The sequence below is a fragment of the Poecilia formosa genome, unplaced genomic scaffold (genome assembly GCF_000485575.1).
Source record: "Poecilia formosa unplaced genomic scaffold, Poecilia_formosa-5.1.2 Scaffold17, whole genome shotgun sequence".
Lineage (NCBI taxonomy): Eukaryota > Metazoa > Chordata > Actinopteri > Cyprinodontiformes > Poeciliidae > Poecilia > Poecilia formosa.
Genome location: NW_006799956.1, coordinates 3,256,280 through 3,275,146, shown reverse-complemented (window position 1 = coordinate 3,275,146; position 18,867 = coordinate 3,256,280). Strand labels below are relative to the sequence as shown.

Sequence of the window (18,867 nt, the reverse complement as noted above, 5' to 3'; positions counted from 1 at the left end):
GAGAAAGAGAGAGATTTTGAAAAAGATTAAAAAAAGATAAAAACATTAAAACCCGCACCCCTTTTAGGACTTCAGTTAAACGTTTAACTTGGGCTCTAACCCTCTGGGACTTTAGTCAAAAACCCCATTTGACAAGGACTCTAACCTCTAGGTTTTTAGATGAAATGCCTTCAACTGGGACTCTAAACCCCGTAGGACTTTAGTTAAACGTTGTTTAACTGGGATGTTTTACGGGGGGGTTATAGAAAGAGAAATAAAAGGAAATTAATAAATAGATAAAAACATTAAAAACATCGAAGACATCAAAACTAATGATGAGAAGTTTCCGACTGAAACAAAGAAATCCCTGTTCTTTATGTAAGATTCAAACCAGTTGAATCTTACATAAAGATTCAACTGAATTCGAGTTGGGTCGGAGAGTACGACCCAACTCTCCAGTCGATTCAGTGAAATGTCGTGGTCAACAGTGTTGAAAGCTGCGCTGAGGTCCAACAGAACCAGCACTGTGGTTCTCCCACAGTCTGTATTTATATGGATGTCATTGAACACTTTTACAAGGGCCGTCTCTGTGCTATAAAGCATTTATTGAAACATCCTGTCGACTACACCGCTTTGCCTTTGTCTGCACAGTTCCTACGAAGCTTTGACGTACGTTGAGTTTATATCTTACCCAAATAAAAATCAGTTTCAGATGTGGCCTGGCAACACGATGCTGTGCAGGTCTTTTTCGTTCATCAAAACAATGCAACGTGGTAAAATTCACAGCAGTCTGACGCATCATTATGATGGATGCCCAAAACCTGTCATGTTGCAACACGATATTTCTCCTAAGGCCTTCATCGCCCGATCTGTGGTTCTGGCAGCGTTGTGATGTCCTGTTGCTGCACGTTTCCCACAAGCTCAGCTGTTGATGGAATGCATGGTTGGTGGAGTTGAAATACTTTTTAGCAGGATGGCATAGATGTGCGAGGTTTGTCGGAGGGGAGTGAAGCATGACCTGCCGAGGGGTTTTGCAGCACTTTTAAAACCCAAAACACAATTGGGTTTAAAATAGATTAAAAAATTAGTGGCAGAGACGATCCAGCGGGTGTTGAACCAGAAGAGGGAATCTGGATTGCATGATGGTAGCTAATTTCATGTGAACAAAGTTAGTTTTAGAGGCATATGTTAAAAAAGTTGCACTGTGATTAAATTGGTTGTTTTCATATTTAAGGGATATTGTATTTTGTGTTCTTCTGGGTTCTTACTAGCAAAAGTACAAACCCAACTGGATGTGTACTTACCTTGAAGACCTAGTCAAGATTTGTAATTTGGAAGCAAATCTAAGCAACATTCCCAGTGGGGCCACCATTTTATTTTCTTTCCATCTTTTCATTTCATATATTGCAGGGTTTCCCTCAGTGTATTATCAGCCTGCCGGGCCACCAGGGTTTACTTGTCCCCCCACCAGGCTTGGCATTGTTTATTTACTTAAGTTTTTTTTTTTTAATTATTGCCTTTTTTAAGATTATAGTTGGTATTTAGGTATTAATCTTCCAGTCTTCCAATAACACATAACTATCAAGTGATATTTTCAAATTTTATGTTAACTTTAAACATTTTTTAACTTAAAAACATGGCGGTGGGCTGGATGACTGCCCTAGCGCCCTGAGCACTGGGGTTAGCAAGTTCTCTGGAGGAAACCCTGCACTAATACTTAAGTCTTGTAGTAGACATAAAAGCTGCAAGTTTTACTTTGAAAGGCTGCACTCGATTATTAGCGAGTGACGTTGATGAATTATGGGATGTTAATGACTGTTCATAATGGTGACTAAATGAGTATATCTGCAAATAAAAGCTGCAATAAATGTCATTAGGTCAATTAGGAAACAAAACAAACATGACACACATTTAATATTCTCTCTGATTTGTCGGATCACTGTCTTCTCCCAAAAGAGACACAACAGAAAATGGGAGTAATTAGTAATTAGTTACATAAGTCTTATTGCTACCAATGGGGATTTTAACAACCATTATACATCAACTTTTAAGGTGTAAAGAACTTGCCGTGTTTTGAGAATCCACTTACGTTCACAACATAAATGAGAAATCACACTTTCATGTTCCTTTTTTTTTTTTTTCTGTCTTTGTGATTTCCAAGACATCCCTAACCGTATCGAGCTCATCTGAAATCTTCACTCTGAAATTTAACATCCATATTCGCATTCAGGGTCCCGCTTTCATGCTGAGTAGTGAAGAAATTCACTTCCAGCAGTATTTGGTTCCTGGTGTCTATTACGGATTAGACTTCAAAGAGCTAATTTAGGACTGACATCCTAAAAATAGAAGAGCAACACAAGGCTGTAAAACTCAGCGGGGAATGCCTGTGTTCACGTTTCTAATGAATTCATTTCTATGCATCACTCGCGGTGCTGATGTACTTCACCATCTTGCTGTGTTTTAATGACTACCTCATCACTTCTATTGCACCGATCAAGAGAGTTGAAGTATATAAAAGAGCAATACGCTTGATATTCCCTACCCAGATTTTTTTTTTTCGCACTACCGGCAGATTTTTTTCTTTCTCCTATTTATGGGATTCCTATTAAACAGAGTGAAAGCAGATCTGTCTGTCATCCCAGACAGGGCTGCAAGTAACAAATATTTCATTGATCGATTCATTTATTCAGTATTCTGACGATTAATTGTTTATTCGGATAAAAAATTTGTCACATTTTGCAGATTTTTTCATTGAAATATTAAGTCTTTTCAATTCAGTGTTTGATTAGAAAATGGAAATAAACGACTAATTCAAATAGATTTTTGAATAAGAAAATAAGCATTTTATTTTCTAAAATGCAATAGCATAGCAGAGCATTTCTTGAGCCACTTCAGGAGTTTTGGGTTAAATATATGTTTTACGAAGGCATTTTTATCTTAAATGTGAAATATATGTATATAATTGGTACATTTTTGGCTAAATTAAAGCTCTGAATATTTTTATTTTTAAGCAAATAACCTTTATTTTGAGTCTGTTAACGAGTGAACTAGTGATCGATTTCTACAATAGTTGATGATTATTTCAATAATCAATTAATGACGATTAATTGTTTCAGTCCTAATCCATGGTCGGATTACTCAGCACTATCTTGAGATTATTTTATTTTTTTTTATTTTTTTTTTTTACCACCAACTTTCCCTGTTTAATGCAATCTGTTTTTCCTGAATGAAAGGCTTCCGGTGCAGATGAAGGATCAGAACAGCTTTTTTTTTTTATTTTTTTTTTTTATTATTATTTTATTTTTTTTGAAACAATTGCACTCAGGTGGCATATACATTAGATGCAAGGAGATGCCTCAGGTTATGTTGGTGTTTTCTCAGCACTTCACAGGAAAGCAAAGGTGCATGTTTTCTTTTTGCTACCCAGAAGGTTTGTGTGGAACTGCTGAAGCATAAATGTACCGCCTTTAGTCTTTGAATTCGCTCCATGGAAAACCGAGTAGTTTTATGGTTTTTAACCTTTAAAAGAACAGTGGAACCAGATTTTACGGCTACTGCTACAGTTTGTTAAATGAAACTTTAATGAAATTAATTGATTAATTTAAATAATAGATGTATTGATCAAGATATGTTTCAAGAATGTATGATTTATAGTATAACCTCCAGTAAAATTGGCATTGATTTACAGTATATATACCAAAAATTTTAATGCAAACATATAACATTAGCAACTTGGTTTTTATTTAAAAAAAGAAAAGCCATCGTACTCCTATTGCTGCTAAAACATAAATTTATAACAGTTTATTGTTAAAGAATAATTTAATAACAGTGGTTTGCAAACATAAAATGTTTCTTTTTTCCAAATATGATCATATTGTTAAGACAGGTTTCCCAGTAGAGTTGGATCTCAATTTGTAGTGTTTTATCAAAAAAAAGTAATAATTAAAAGGGACAGAGCATATTATTTTTTCAATATGCACTGCTTGTTTGAACAAAAAATTAAACATTTTGAGTTGACAAAATAATAAGGATGTGAGAAAGATAAAAATCTCCTCAACTTATACGTCAGACTCCAACATCGCTGCCATGCATATATATTTGTGCAAATTTTACTTGTGGGACATTATGCATAAAATGCAAAGACAAACAGTGTTTTTAACTCATGCTCCTAATAGCAACTAGCCTGTCAAAAGCTTATCAAGCCACATGCTAGTTATTCAAATTGGTACATAGTTAAGTGTAAATCTCAGAAATGTTGCCATTGCAGTGCAATATTCATATTATGAAGAACTGTTTGGATTGTAGTAGTTATTGGCCAATATAGATGTTAGGAACTTGCATTTTTCATATTGGTGTAATATTTACTCAGTTGTGTCTCAGCAACAGATGATCACACTGGACACTAATGACATATCTCAAAATATGATTTGTGTCCAACCTGTCAATCAAAAATTTACAAACTTTATTGCCATTTTTGCAACCGTAAATGATTCAGGACAGCTGAATTTGTTTTTCTTCTATGCAAAAAAAAGGGTATTGGTCTTCTTTCAGTTACCTGGCCAACAGTATGCAGCAACAAGTGGGGAAGGGGCAGAACTCCATCCCTCTAAACAGCTGGAGGACACACCCATCTCTCTGGCACTTTCTCTAACATCTCACTTTAAACTGTAGGGACAATATGAATTTATAGTAAGCAGCCTAGTCCTAATGCTGCATGTTTTTGTTTTGCTTCCTGTGGCTGTATTTGTTTTCAAGCAGCTTTATAATTGAGGACCTAGACATGCACATCTTCACAGTCCACCTTGAACTTGATAATGTCGGTTAACGTAGAGAGAGTTTCTTCTTTCCTTCTGATTTTTGGCGCTCTTATAAAATGCATGCTGTCTGGCTTTTTCGTCTTCTCCCGTGTCTGCACTTTTTTTCCCCCACCATCTACCTCAGAGGACTTTTAACAGTTCTTTTTCAGACTAACAGAGGCTTTTAGAGACATGCAGCAGTCAGCCCAAAGAAGGAGGACAGTATGAGCAGGCAGGGCAGAGACATTATTTTCTGCTTAACAATCACAGCCCCATTCTCCCTTTCCTGTCATCCCTTGTTTTTGTTCACTTCTCCCCTGGTCTGTTTATAGGAACTTATTGTCTCTGCTTTTGGCATTCGCTGCTCTCAAAACTTTGTCCTTGTCATGGATGTTGATCATGATAGAGGATCCCCTTCCAGTGAACCTCTCTGGATGTTCGACAGCTTACACAAAGACAGAGTACGACCGTTAAGTTTTTCATCACTATCACAGTTTTGGTTTCCTGTACTGTGTTTGTGGGACATGCAGTACTTTGTAAATGTTTGCTGCGTACTTTATTCATACCTCTCCAGGTCTAATCAGTTTCACATCTTAATATCACGTGATACTTTTAATGGGACAAATTGAAGATAAATTATTAGATTATTGTGATATGATAACGTTTATTAAAAATACCATTGTTTCATGCGGTATTCAGCCTGCGGTCAGCTACAGACATAACAGACGATTGTCCAGCTTCAGTTTAAATCAGCATTATTTTCATAAAGGCGTTTCCATGGTACCTGTAGCTGCATTTCTATCGACCATATAATTGAGCAATTTGGAATTACGAAAATAAATTTGCTAAATGTAAACATGGGAATTAAAAAAACCCCAAAAACTCTTGTTTGTTAATAAAAAATGTTGAAAATAGGATGAGGTGGGATTTTTTTGGCTGTATCGAAATTACTGTATTTTGCAAAACTGCAACGGAAACTTTGTTTTTTGCATCAAACGAGTCGCATGATCAACAACCAGATGTTACTACTGGCAGAAATGACAAAGGAGACAAAAAAGTGGTAGGAAGATGACGACACGATGTGTTTTTTAATGACTTATCATGTGAACAAGCTTATTCATGTGTGATTTTAATTGCAGTTTTTGTTTAATGGAAACATTACGATTTTGAAATTATGTTTTTTTGACTTTGTGGAATAGCAACTAACTTTTGCACTTATTTGTAATAGAAACGCGGGTAGTGTTTCTGTTTCTCACAGCTGTTTTACAGTATTTCACGTATATTTCTAATAGCCAAATTGTTGTTGTTTTTTTTTTACCAAGGGAAAAGTTTAGTGGGTGTTTTTCAGCCATTTGACCTGTAGTACTCTCATTATTGATGGTCAATATTTGAGCAACAATTAAAAATCCATTATTTGATCTTTGAAAACTAACGTTTTTATATTTGTAGCTTTTGTACATTTAATGACAGAGGAAAACTTGTGAAGTTTCACTTTTTTCACTTGTGATTTTAAAAAAAACAAGCGTAAGAGATAAAAATGTAGGTAATTTGACCCAAAACATCCTGATCCTGGATGTCAATTATTCAAATCCTCCTTGTACGTCTTTGTACTTTTCAGACTTGTAGTTCAGACTTTAGAGCTCCATGTTGTTCTCCAAAGGGAGCCAGACACGGTTGCCCTGCTAGATAATGGTTTTTCAAGCCTGGCTCCATGTAAGCATACCTGAACTGTGAGTCAGAATTGTACACTCAGATTAATTTTGCTCCATTTTATCATTCTCACCGCTTTACTCTCTGTGATCTAGTTAGGCTATCATATATCTGTCTGGACTGAATATTTTATGACGCGATGCCCTCCTCTGGCTCCAAAACGTGTCGAAGCTGATCTGTCGTCATTCTGTTTCTATTGCTGTCCTTTGCCCTGCTTATGGGTAGGAAAGGGCTTTTTCTGCCACTCTTCCTGCCAAATGGCCATCTGAAGCGGTCATCTTATATCACTTCATCTTCTTAAGAATTACAAGCTCCAGCTCTTGTAAGTTTTATTACCCTTTAAACACAAGTCATATATGTTTCATATCAGGACAAGTGATTCCCACGTAGAACTCCTTTTGAAGTACATTTTAAAAATATTACTTTTAACTGTTTTTATGAAGCAATTTTACATTAGTAAGCCACCTTAGGGATGGTTTTAGCTAAGCTGTGCTGCTGTAAGTGCTGATATAACATTTAAATCCAACGCTGATATTACTATTAGACAGTAATGCAGCAGGAAAACATTTTTATGAGATGGTAGGAAAAATATTAACAATGGCATATTGTAATGGAGGAGGCAATTAAACGTATGGCAGAAACTGGACACTTGTATATTAATTGTATAGGGAAAAGTGGTAACAGTGCAGCACAGCTTGGTTTCACAGGAGGTTAGAAAAGCAGCAGTTTAAGACTTGCACGAGCAAGTCTTAAACTTTCAACATAAAACTTTCAACATAAAATGACAACTTTTCATCATATTTACTAATTTGTACTCTGTTGCATTTATTGGGTAAATAAATATGGGAAAAATATATACATATATTTTCTTAATTTTTTTAGCAGAGAGCTTTGAGATAGCATTGTGAGCTAACCCTCTTTCCTCTTGGTGTGTGAGGTTATCACAAAACCAGACACTGTTTTTTAAAGGTTTCTAAAGAATTTTAAAAACTTGAATCAACATTAAAATCACTTGTTTTGTGTTTATGCGACGTATGTAAGTATCTGCTGGTTATCAATCACCCAAAATTAAAGAGAAGGGTTCATCAATAAGCCAGCTGATTACCTCGGATTGGTGGTATTGCTGTTCAGTGCAGTGTGGTGTTTAGAGGATAAACCTGTTTCCAAAAGCCAGAATCATATCCATGTCTCTAACCTTATTTTTCTTCAGCTTACTTAATTCTTTTTATTTCATAGTTAGCATTTTGTAACCTTAAATCTTCACGTCACTTCACAGAGTTGAAGACTTCTTAATAGTTTTAAAGAGGCTATGCAAAAGTTCATGCTGTATTTGAATTACTACCCCAGATAACAACTGACAGCAACCCTTAGTTAGCAGCTACAAAGCTCGTATTTCGCGTGTATGGCACTGCATGCAGAGGCAAAAACAATCCAGTGCTTTGCCGTTATCACTTAGTGTCAGTCGGCTCCCCGAGCTCAACCTCGCTGACGCAGAAGCCCTTTCATTCGCTTTGATCTCGTTAATAATTGCATGCCATGCAGCTGAAAAAGAAGGGCAGATTTAAAAAGCAGCAGAATGCTGCAAACTGATAGGGATAATAATAGCGGGGGACTTGAGACTTTTGTGCTGTTTGAGTTTTAATCCACTGTTGTCTATTCAGCTGCTTCAGCTCATTGTGATAGTTTTGTGGATGGTCTCCGAGTTTTATTAAAAAGAAAAGATCATTTTTTGAAACCAAAGACGATATTTAATGGATTTACAGGAGATGGATTTGAATTTTTGTATTTTCTACTGCTTGTGGGGGGGGGGTTTCCCCTCCCTGACAAAATAAAAGTAAAAGACATGCTGTCGTCCACTGTGTCCACCCATAACAGAACGAACGTCAGCTGACTCGGTGGCAGAACTGAAGAAGAAAAGCACCAACCAGGGACACAAGCAGGCCAAGAAACTGATCTGTTTTTGTTTATCTCCTTTCTCCGCTGGAGCTAGAAATGGATTGCTTTAACATTCTTCCATTTCATTGAAACTCACACTCACCTGTTGAGTTATTCTCATAGCAGCAGCGATTTAAATCCTAAAAGCTCTTAATGTTTTCACAGGGAGTCAAAGGCATACTGGCACTGCTATGGTGTGTACATTGTAATAAAAGTGTGTATTTTTTGAGTCATGTCGAATCAGATTTTTGCCTGATAACATTTTATGAATTTTTTTCACTCCGTCTTCCCCTAAGCTAGGAGCAGACTGAACAAAGCATGCAGAGCAGGTTGCATTACAGAAATTGAAAATTCTGCAGCCCAAACAATCTTATTCACTACCAATAAAAAAAAAAAAAATCCAATTTAGATTGGCTCCACCAAGAAGTTTGTTGCTGTTAAAATGTAGTAAAATGATTATCAGTTTGAAAATTTAATGCAACATTTTTTTGTGGATGCAGCGATGTGAAAATTAGCGTGATCCCTTGACTAATATCGCCCTGGATTAATTTACGGGACTGACGCCAATATATATGAGAAAAATGACTAACCCCGGCCGATATTGACGCTATTGCCATTATGTTTTTACTTACATGCTATAAAATGCTGCATGCTAAAAAAATAAATAAAACCTTTTCAGTTATGAACAGAAAAATTCTCATTGGCATTAAATCAAATTTGAATAATACCTGACCAGCTTTTTGCATGTTTTCACTGGTATTTGAGGTTGGAGGGCCTCGTTGTCATCACCCTAATCTTTAGTTTCCTCCACAGATTCTCCATGATGTCCACACATATGTGATGAAAAACAAGTTCAAGTGGAGGATGTGGTTGTGTTTTCCGTGAGTGTGTGTGTTTGTGTGTGAGCGCACAGATGACAGGAATAGTTATGCATGGAGTTTTGATTCGCATACAAACACAGAGCTCACATTCACAAATGAAAGAGGGGTGAACCATAATGGGCAGGTTGGCCGTATATAATGGTGCCTAACCACAGGCATTTTTCCCAGAAGCAATCTGACATTATGTGTGGTAACATGTGGTTTGTAGCAGCTGACTCACTAAAGACTGGAAAACTCAGGTAGCCTCTGAAAACAATAAAACAGCACCAATCTCTAGATCCTGGCCACTTGAAGATAAACAAGCAGGTCATAATTAGACAACTATGCTGGTTTTCAGGAGAAATATCAACTATTTTTTCTGTCAAAGTTGAGGAGCAATCTGAGCACCACGCAATTCATAATCTGAACATAGTAAAATACTGCCAATCTACCAATGCCTGCAACTGCAAGGTGATGCTGCAAGAACAATGCATTTTAAAAACAACATATTCTATTATTTCCACTGCATAATTATTCACTTTTTTGTGCTGGTGTCATAAAACCACAACAGAACACATTAAGTCCATACGAGCCTGTTTGGGTCTGGCCTTTCTCTAACAAGTAGCTCCATTTGGAAATCATCATCTGGAAGGAAAGCCCCCTTATTATCACTTAGTCTTGCAGTCAAATGAGGTGATTAAAATGAGAATGAGTTCAAGGATTTATCTTTCATCCGATCCCAGAGAAGGACAAGCATCAGTCACCACAAGGCCTACAAAGTGTCTGTGTTGTTCTAATCCATCTCCCAGAAAACATTTGCTTCTGTAAAGTGTCTGTTTTTCATTAAGACGGCTAAGCACTGACAGACGTCAAGGCGTTGCACTCAGCCTCTTACTTTGATTTAACCCTGGTTTTTTTCTGCTTCTTTGCTGTTTTTTGTGTTATTTTTTTTGTTTTGTTTTTTGTCTTTTATGCCCACAGCAACATTTAAAATGCAGGATATTTCATTTCCACTTAAGCCCTGATAAAAAGTCGACATCATTGCAGAAGTTGCTGCTGTTTGTTTGGTTTTTTTTTTGTTTTTTTGCACGTTGACCTTGTGTGGCCCTTCCACCTACTGTGACCTGACTCTTTATTTTAATATCGACCCTGCTGTGTAAAAAAGCCAGATGTCAGGTGATGGGGGTGGGGGTGGGGGGGCGCTTACCCCAGAGCAGGTCAACCGCCCACTGCTGTCACGTCTGCACGCATACCACCTCCAGAAAAACGCCCTGCTTAAAGTGAAATGAACTGCCAAGGTGGCGCCGAGACTAAACACCAGAGAAGCTGGTATCCATCAGTCGTCTTTGTCTTCAACATGTTTTGAGTGTTTCAGTGAGAATTCCTCTGGCTTGTTTCGATTGGAAAGAGAGCGAACATTTTGATTTACCGAAAGTCTTTAAAGTCTCACAGAAGTGATGAACTGTGGAGGCAGCAGTGGAAACTTAACCATCAAACCATCTGTGGGGAAAAAACCAAAACAAAAAAAAAAAGATTGGTTTTGTTTAGACTGAGCTTGTATGTGTTGGCTCTTAGGTTCCTGACACCCTAAGGGTTATCTTGATGGTATTCACTTAAGGACATTTCACAGAGATTTGCTATGTACTTTTTTCTTTTTTATATTTAGTCACATTAGAACAACAAACAATGATAATTTAACTTTAGTGGGGATTTTATGTGATAGACCTACAAAAAAAGCCACAATTTTGCTGCATGAAACGGCTGCATTGGGTGATTTTTCTGTTGGAGCTGCAAATTTTAAGTCTTGAATTCAACTCAATTCATGAAAACTATTGAATTATTAATTAATTAGCTAATCCTGTCGCAATAAGCAATTGCATTATAATCACTTCCAGAAAGGGAATCCTATAAAAACAAAATGGTTTACCATAAAGTAAAAAAGATACAATCTACTTTGATCAATTATTATAAAGTGAATCAAGTAAAAAATAAATAAATAAATAAATAAATAAATAAATCTAAGAGATCCAGTGCTTGTAAGTAGGCGTGTCACAATAAACAATCAATCAATTAATCGCATGATAAACTAAAAGAAACTCAATGAGTTTATTTGCTTGACTTATCGGTTTTCTCTTTTTTCCCTCTCTTACCAAAAACCAAATGATAAAAGTCTTCAGTCTGGTGTTTTAGTCTCAACTATCCCCTTTTTTTTGTTTGTTTGTTTTTTTTAGATAATTTTGTCTTCATAATTTATTTTATTTGTTGTTTCTGTTGTTTTCTTTATTTATTTTGGATATACCAAATGCCTCCAGATTCCAGTGTTTAAATGTTCATTAGAATTTCATGTTGATCTTTGAGAATGTGTTTGTGCGTTTTTATGTTATTACTATTATATTACTTGAAAAAGTTCTCAAAACAATTTTATCATTTATCTCTATAAGTTCTGGGGCAATTTATCGTCCGGCAAAAGTTATAGTAAGAAAATAAGACTTGGCTATAAAAGATACCTGGTTGTGATGCCCCCCATAAAATCACAGAATTTATTTCCCTCTGCTTTTTTAACTCTTTGTTAGCTCACTCCAAACATCAATCAAACATCCTTCAGTTCTGATAAAATACTTTACTTCACTTGTTTAATTTTTCTTCCAGGCACCTCGTCAGAGACATACCGGGTCACATTCTCTGTCTAGACTCTGTATTTAACAAACCGTTTGGCTGCTGACACGTCTATTAAATCAGCATTAGGCCGACTAGGAGCTTCTTGTGCTTTAATCCATATCACTGGCAGGCGGACAGCTGCTGGACTCTCCGTGCCTGAGATGTATGGTTAACAGGCATCATGGAACTGATAGGGCTCTTTGGGACTTCAGTTCTGCTGGGAGGATTGCTCTTAGGCTCATTCTTTCAGGGTTTTTTTTTAAGTCTTTTTTTAATCCCCTCTGTGCAACATGAGTTGTTAACAAGCCCCGGTGACTGCTAAAGGAGTTCGGTGGACACTGGGATTGAGCGTGAGCTATAATTACTACCAGGAAGGGAATTCTGTGTCATGTCTAGCTGACTTCATCTTATGCGTTTTCTCTTTCCAGCTTTATCTTTTAAGTTTTTCTGCTGTTTTACCCCTAAAACAAAACTTGCCTTAGTGTTTTTTTCTTTCTCCCAACAATTTTCCGTGCCTGTCTCGCTCCACGCTCGTTCCCTCCCTTCGTCGTTGCGTCACTCTTAAGCTCCGCCTCCGTCTCCTCCTCTCATTCATGCTCCGGCTTCTTCCCCACCAGGCTTTTCATGTGGCTCATTCATCCGCCTGACCGCAGACCGGATTCACACCAGCGCTCCGTGAGTAGTGTGCTTCCAGTTTGCGTCGCCGTTTATGTTCGTTTCTCGTCTGCCGAGCCTCCGCCAACTGTTGCCCCCGGGGGCTTTCTTGCAGGGCCACGTGGGCTCGCAGGCGTAACGATCACACAAGGTTTTAAGAGATTCCCAGAGAAATTTCCTTGAGTTTTGGAGGAAGGGGACAGTGCGAGAAGCAGCAGAGGTGGAGTGGTAGGCCTGATAACCCGCATCACCTCTGTCAGAGGATTAGACGAGGGACACTTGACACTGATGGGACTCCCTTTAATTTAACAGGATGTGTTTGCGTTGGACAAGCTGGCTCACATTTTAATGAGCGCACCTCATGCACAGAGAAGCTGGAGTTTAAATATTTGTTCAAAGTGTCACTTTTAGGCAGCAAAAAAAAACAAAAAAACATTTTGTTTTTTATTGCTCAGAAAATAGTTTATCCTGAGATCCACACATGGCTGTTTAGCAGCTTTTCTAATTTGGTTTTATATGAATAATATTGATATTACTGAATGTATCTCAGAGCAGCGTATTCTTCAGAAAGGCTCAGTAGCAAAGCACTGTTTTGTCACAGGAATTATTATTTTCCTTCAGTCTCTTTTTGACGTTTTCTGCACATTTTTTCTACTGTCTGTGGAGAGAAAGTCATATTAATATGACTTTCTACAGTCTTAGTAAATTCTAACGTTACACTTTGGAAAGTGGAAGACAGTTTCGTACCAAAGCAGATTATTTGTTGATACTTTTTCCGCGAACACAACTGGAAGTGTTTAAAGCACAGAAATGTTGTTACAGTTTCACTAATAATATTGATGCCCTAATAAGGAGTTTTATCTCCTTTATTTTTTAATTTATTTCATTGGCACTTGTGGCCTTTATTACCAGACAGGAAATGGCCGAAGAGGGAAGGGAGGAAGACATGCAGCAAAGGTCTTGAGGTCAGAAATCGTAATGATCGATTCCAGGAGAGCGATACCCAATAATGTTCTGTCAACTTATCACCTACAACAAGCCTGGCTTTATGATTTGTTTCTAAAGATCACTTGCGAAATATAGCAGAACCCAGAGCAGGCCATATGACACAGTCAGGCAGGAAGAAGCAACAGCCAGTACAGCCTCTCTCTCTCTTTTGGAAGACATTGCAAAGGATGAAAAACACTTACAATTTTAGCGAAAATCTGCTGCTCATGAAAATTTCTAGAATTGAGGATGTTTCGGCATGGCTGACTTGGGCCATGCCGAAACATGGCCCAAGTCAGTCTTTTTGCCAGACATGGCCCTGTCTGGCAAAAAATTTGCAGACAGGGAGTTTATTTATTCAAGGTTTACTTTACTTTCTTTCAGCATACATAGAATTTTATCAGTGTACACGGGTTTTGTCACGCCAGTCTTTCATTTTAGGTCTAAGAGGGAAAAATCGACATACACTTGTGATGCCTACCACATTTCAAAACTGCTCACTATGTCATTGTCAATTGAACATCTGTTTATAAATATGTATGTAAGTGATGGTACACATTTTTCAGTAGGATTAATTAATATGTCGTCTTCCGTGACCATTTATCTGTTTTATAGAGCAGAAAAGCTGGTTGCCAGTCAGTTTATCTCTCTGTACTTTAAACTGCTTTTCTGTGTCCTAAAAATAATCCAGGCACACTCTCAGGCTAAAGTGTTGATTGGCATGGTTTCATACCTTTTTTGTTCTTCACTTCACTCGTGTGAGCAGCAAGAGGGTAAGCCAATGCTAAATGAACTGACAGGGAAACATTTGGAAGCCGTCCTCTGCCAACAATGAGAGACAAGTGTTGAAGTTTTACCTCTTAAATTAACGGAGAAAAAAAAAACGGGTCGCAGTGCAGTTTTTACTGTAAAAGTTTTGTAATCTTACAGAAACCTCATGAGATTCTCATCAACAAACAATTTGGAGCTGGTTTTGTTATGTATTTCTATTTCTCGTAAATATAGGATAGAGGGGGATATCAACATGTTTTTGTCAGTGTAGGCTACAACATGCAACAGCTCCCACAGCTATGGCTCAACCACACTGATTTCCTGAGGTTGACGGCTACTCTGTGATTGCCCTGTAATTTAACAGACCTTGAATCTTTTCTGCATGCAGTGTGTTCACACTAAACTGCAAGACACTTTTCCTTGGTAAACTTTTCTTTAAATCAAAGATCCTTCCTGACTGATGTCTCTACTTACTGGAAACTGTAGCAAAAATGATCAAATTATGACTGCTCAATCTTCAGAAATCCATTGTCATAAGGAGAAGTTATCCAAATTTCATTTTTCAGTAAAAAGCTGTAGATGTATTTTCTCCCTTTTTTGTTGATAAAGCTAAGTACGATGGTCAGCCACATTGGTTGTGTTGTTGTCCGTTTTAATTATCAAAGATACATAAACTCTAAAAACAGTAAAACTAATCAAACTTTCACTTGGTGCTTTTAAGTCTTTAGTCAATAAGAAACAGAATGGGCTTGATATGATTACTAACCAGAAAAATCAGAAAAGAAAGGTTTGCCACAATTGGCCAATACCATTACACTATTATTGATATATCCCATCATTCTCTTACAAACATTACCTATGAAATTGTAGCTTAAAGAAGAGTTGTTCTGGACTTGTCAAAACATTTCTTTGCATGAACATCAAGACTTAGACATGCTACGTCTTGTGCTTAGCCACCACTTTGACCGAATTTACCTAGACGCTACTCAAAAGTTGAAGCTGTTGAAATTGAAGACTGATAACATTATCAGTCCACTGGGGGGGAAAGTGCACTATCATGCTATGCTATGCAGAAGCTTTCTCTGCACTAGGGAAGTCGTTAACTTGAAGAAACCAATCGTGATCAGTTATTGTGGCACCAAATTAAATGAGTTTGTGATGTCACAAAAAGATAACTCGATCTGTCTTGTCACAGCAGCAGACTGTACACAGTATCAAAACGAGGGGGAGAGACAACTTAGTGATTTACAATTTACAATGTTTCTTCTAGTTTAGATCTACATTTAGTAGGCTAAGAAATAACGTAATTGCAGGTTTAAGGTATAAAAGTCAGACCTTAAAATGCAAACCAAGATTTTAACACATACGATTTATGAAAGGCAGCCGTGGGTGAGAAGCCACCAAGTGACCTAGAGACCTTTTGGTCTCTGAGTCACCTGGTGCCTCCTGCTGTGCCACCTGCTGTCCTCTGCCAACTGTGGCTGTGGGTCAATATGCATTAGACCCACAGCATATTCAACCTTAAATAAATGTCCAACACACACTGAAGCAGGAATTTTCATAAGTCAGCTCAGAAGGTTGAGAATGCCAGCGCTGCCTTAGCCAATTAGTAGCAACTACTTGTAAGAGGCACATCAGTATGAGGTCAGGCTGCAGGCCACTTGTGTGTCCTTTGCTCCTGAAGTGTTTTTAGAGAGAGCTGAACTGCACCTGCTGCTGCAATGAGCTAGATCAACACCCACATGTTATCTTTTTGTTAGATTTAAGGTCACCTGCTTGTTTAGTTTGATTATAAATGCATTTGTAAAATCCCTGCCAGATGGATGGATGACTGGTGTTTTCAACGTACTTTTAAGTAATGATGCAAACAATTAATCAACTTACAATTCATTGTCAATTAATGATCAAAATTAGTTCAAATCAATTATCTAGTAATGCCAGCTTAGACCTCCCTTAAGTGTAGTAGTATTGCTGCCATCCTGAAGAGGGCGCCGCTGGTCAATCCTAAGTGGAGCCAGTTGATACAGAAACAAAGTTGGCGGAGCCATACCAGAACAGGAAAGAGAAATGATCTAGAGTCCAGCATGGGATGCAAAATTCACTTTATGCTATTCTGTTTTGAAATATAAATACTTAACAGGTTCTTTTTCACTTTTTTTTTTAAACCCAGAACATTATGAAAAATGTAGCTCTTTATGTGATGGAAAAAGACGGACGACCCTCTTCATACAAGAGAAAACTCAAGTTTTTAAGAAAATGGCTGCTTATCAATTAATCATTAGTCAAGCAATGAAATCAGTTAACTTTATAATAACTCAATAATCACAGTCTACCATTAAGTAGTAGACTGTGAGTTAAATTTTTATATCTGAAAAACATTTTTCAGATATGAATTAAATCTCCAACTTTGCTGTCTAACAAAAATCAGTGCTAAGTTGTAGTAGTGGAGATTTGCTCACTCCTGTTGCACTGACTAATGTAGACAGTAGTCTGAAAAGGGAAACTTCTTGAGACAAGTTTAAAAAAATTAAGGAAATCAGGCTTGCCACAAACTATTATATTTTCTAGCGTCAGCGGTATTCATAAATCCATTTTCAGAAGTGTGTTGAAGGTATGGATTTAAATCGTGACTGTTTGTGTGGCATCAAGCGTGCCACTAAGCTCTGGATTTTAAGTGACGATTTGTCTGTGGTGCTCCACCAGGCCATGTTGTTGTGTAAAAACTTCCTGTGCCTCGTTGAACTTAACCACAGACGTCAACTATATTGAACACACCATGTTTAAAAAAAACACAGGCTTTCAAGACAGGGTTACTCTGTAATCTGACATTATCTAGATCATAAACGTCAAGCTTTGAGAGGCAAACTGCGTTTTGGAACTTGCGTGTGTTGCTAAGTTGTAGGATATTTTTGGAACCAGCTGAGCTCACTGGCTTGCACTGTACAGCTTACGGGCCATTCAGTAAGAAAGGTTGGTTAGATATTGCTACCATGTCCTTCAAGCAAAAGACGGTCACTTGGTGGATCTCTTTGCAACTATCGTGTGTTGACCAATTGTTGGACTTAGTTCTTATACTTTAATCCTAATTTCAAGCAGGAATAACACACAAACAAACTCAAATGACTTATAGTATTAATTGTAATGACTTAAGTTTTAATTCTTGACAATTTCCTTGGTTTATTTTTTGTGGATTAGCCAACATCTAACCCGCCACACGCCAGCAGTGGGTCAAAATGAAATTTGAAAAGCCTGTCTTGTAGAGACGCGGATTTTTCAGTCTGGCAATTTGATTCCAATTTTTAGGGTCACGATTCAATTCAGAAACTATCTTTGATTAGAAAACCGATTTTTCTATTCAAATGGCCCAGAGATTGTTTAAATTATCTGACTGATGAGGGGAAAAGATGTTGTAAATAAATAGAACATTTATCTAAAGCAATCAAATTCCATCAATTTATATTGAAACAAAATTAGGAATGTGCATACAATTCTGTAACTTTAATTTCCAGTATTAGGTTAGCTTAGCTGCCTGTCTTTTTCTTAACTCTTCTAAGAGATGGAGTATTAGGGTTTTAGGACCCCATGAGTTTTTTATGCTGTCTGGTGGAGTCACACTAACCCTGTGTGCAGTTTTCAGAGGGTTTTCTTTTCTGTGTGTGGTTTTGAGAACTGACAGTCTAATGGGATAACACCCCACTTCCCCACTGTCTGACAGTGACATCTGCTGCGCTCATCCAGAGCATCACGCTAAGACTGATAGAGGGTTAAATAAACAAAATATCAAAGAATTGTTCAAAATACAAGATGGCCAATTGGGCACGTATTAGGATATGCAGTGTAGTTGAAAATAGTGGCAAAGACGTACAACTTGAATGCATTTTAAAATAGATTTTTGATAATTTTGAATTGATTCAGAGTTACTAGAACTAAGAATTAACATTCTCAAAAGAATAAATTATTTTTCTGCACCTCTGCTGCTTTGATAACAGGCTGAGGATTGAACGAAGAATTGAAAAACTTTGAGAACAGCTAAATGACGAGCTGTCATGTCATTCTGATGCTTAGTTCACAAACCCTTTCAATGAAATTGTTTGTGTTTATGGGTGCCAGTGATCTACTGGTGTGATTAGTGAATCATAAGCCGTACCGAGTGATGAATAACACTCCTTTTGGAAACTGTATTGGAGGACAAAGTGTCAAAGTTGTTTTTGCAATTGTTTGCAGACAATTGCAAAAAGTTTAAATTAAGGGATAAATTTGATCATTTGTACAGCCTGTTCTGCTCAGACAGGAAGATATTCTTTTCTTTTATGCATATTATTATTTACCTCCTGTAGATGAATTGGAATCTACAGAAATTGATAATGGCAGGTCAAAACTCAGCAAAACCTGGAGACTGGAAAAAAGCCACAAAAGTTTTATTTCTGCATGTCTAGTCTGAAGATATAAATAATCTGGTTGTATTAGGTGAAAAATGTAACTTCATAGTGCAGTTTGTAGCTCTGTCAGGGTTCTGT

At 37.3% G+C, this 18,867-nt stretch overlaps 1 protein-coding gene across 3 annotated transcripts in view; it reads left to right on the top strand.

Moving 5' to 3' along the window:
• Nucleotides 1-18,867, top strand: part of peak1 (pseudopodium-enriched atypical kinase 1) — a 93,003-nt gene that overhangs the window by 27,597 nt on the left and 46,539 nt on the right. The window contains exon 3 of one of the 3 annotated variants that reach the window (XM_016668822.1): nucleotides 12,556-12,613. The exons of the other annotated variants lie outside the window; for them this stretch is intronic. The gene's annotated coding sequence lies outside the window, so the exon portion shown is untranslated. The remainder of the gene's footprint in view (nucleotides 1-12,555; nucleotides 12,614-18,867) is intronic. 3 annotated transcript variants of the gene reach the window in all.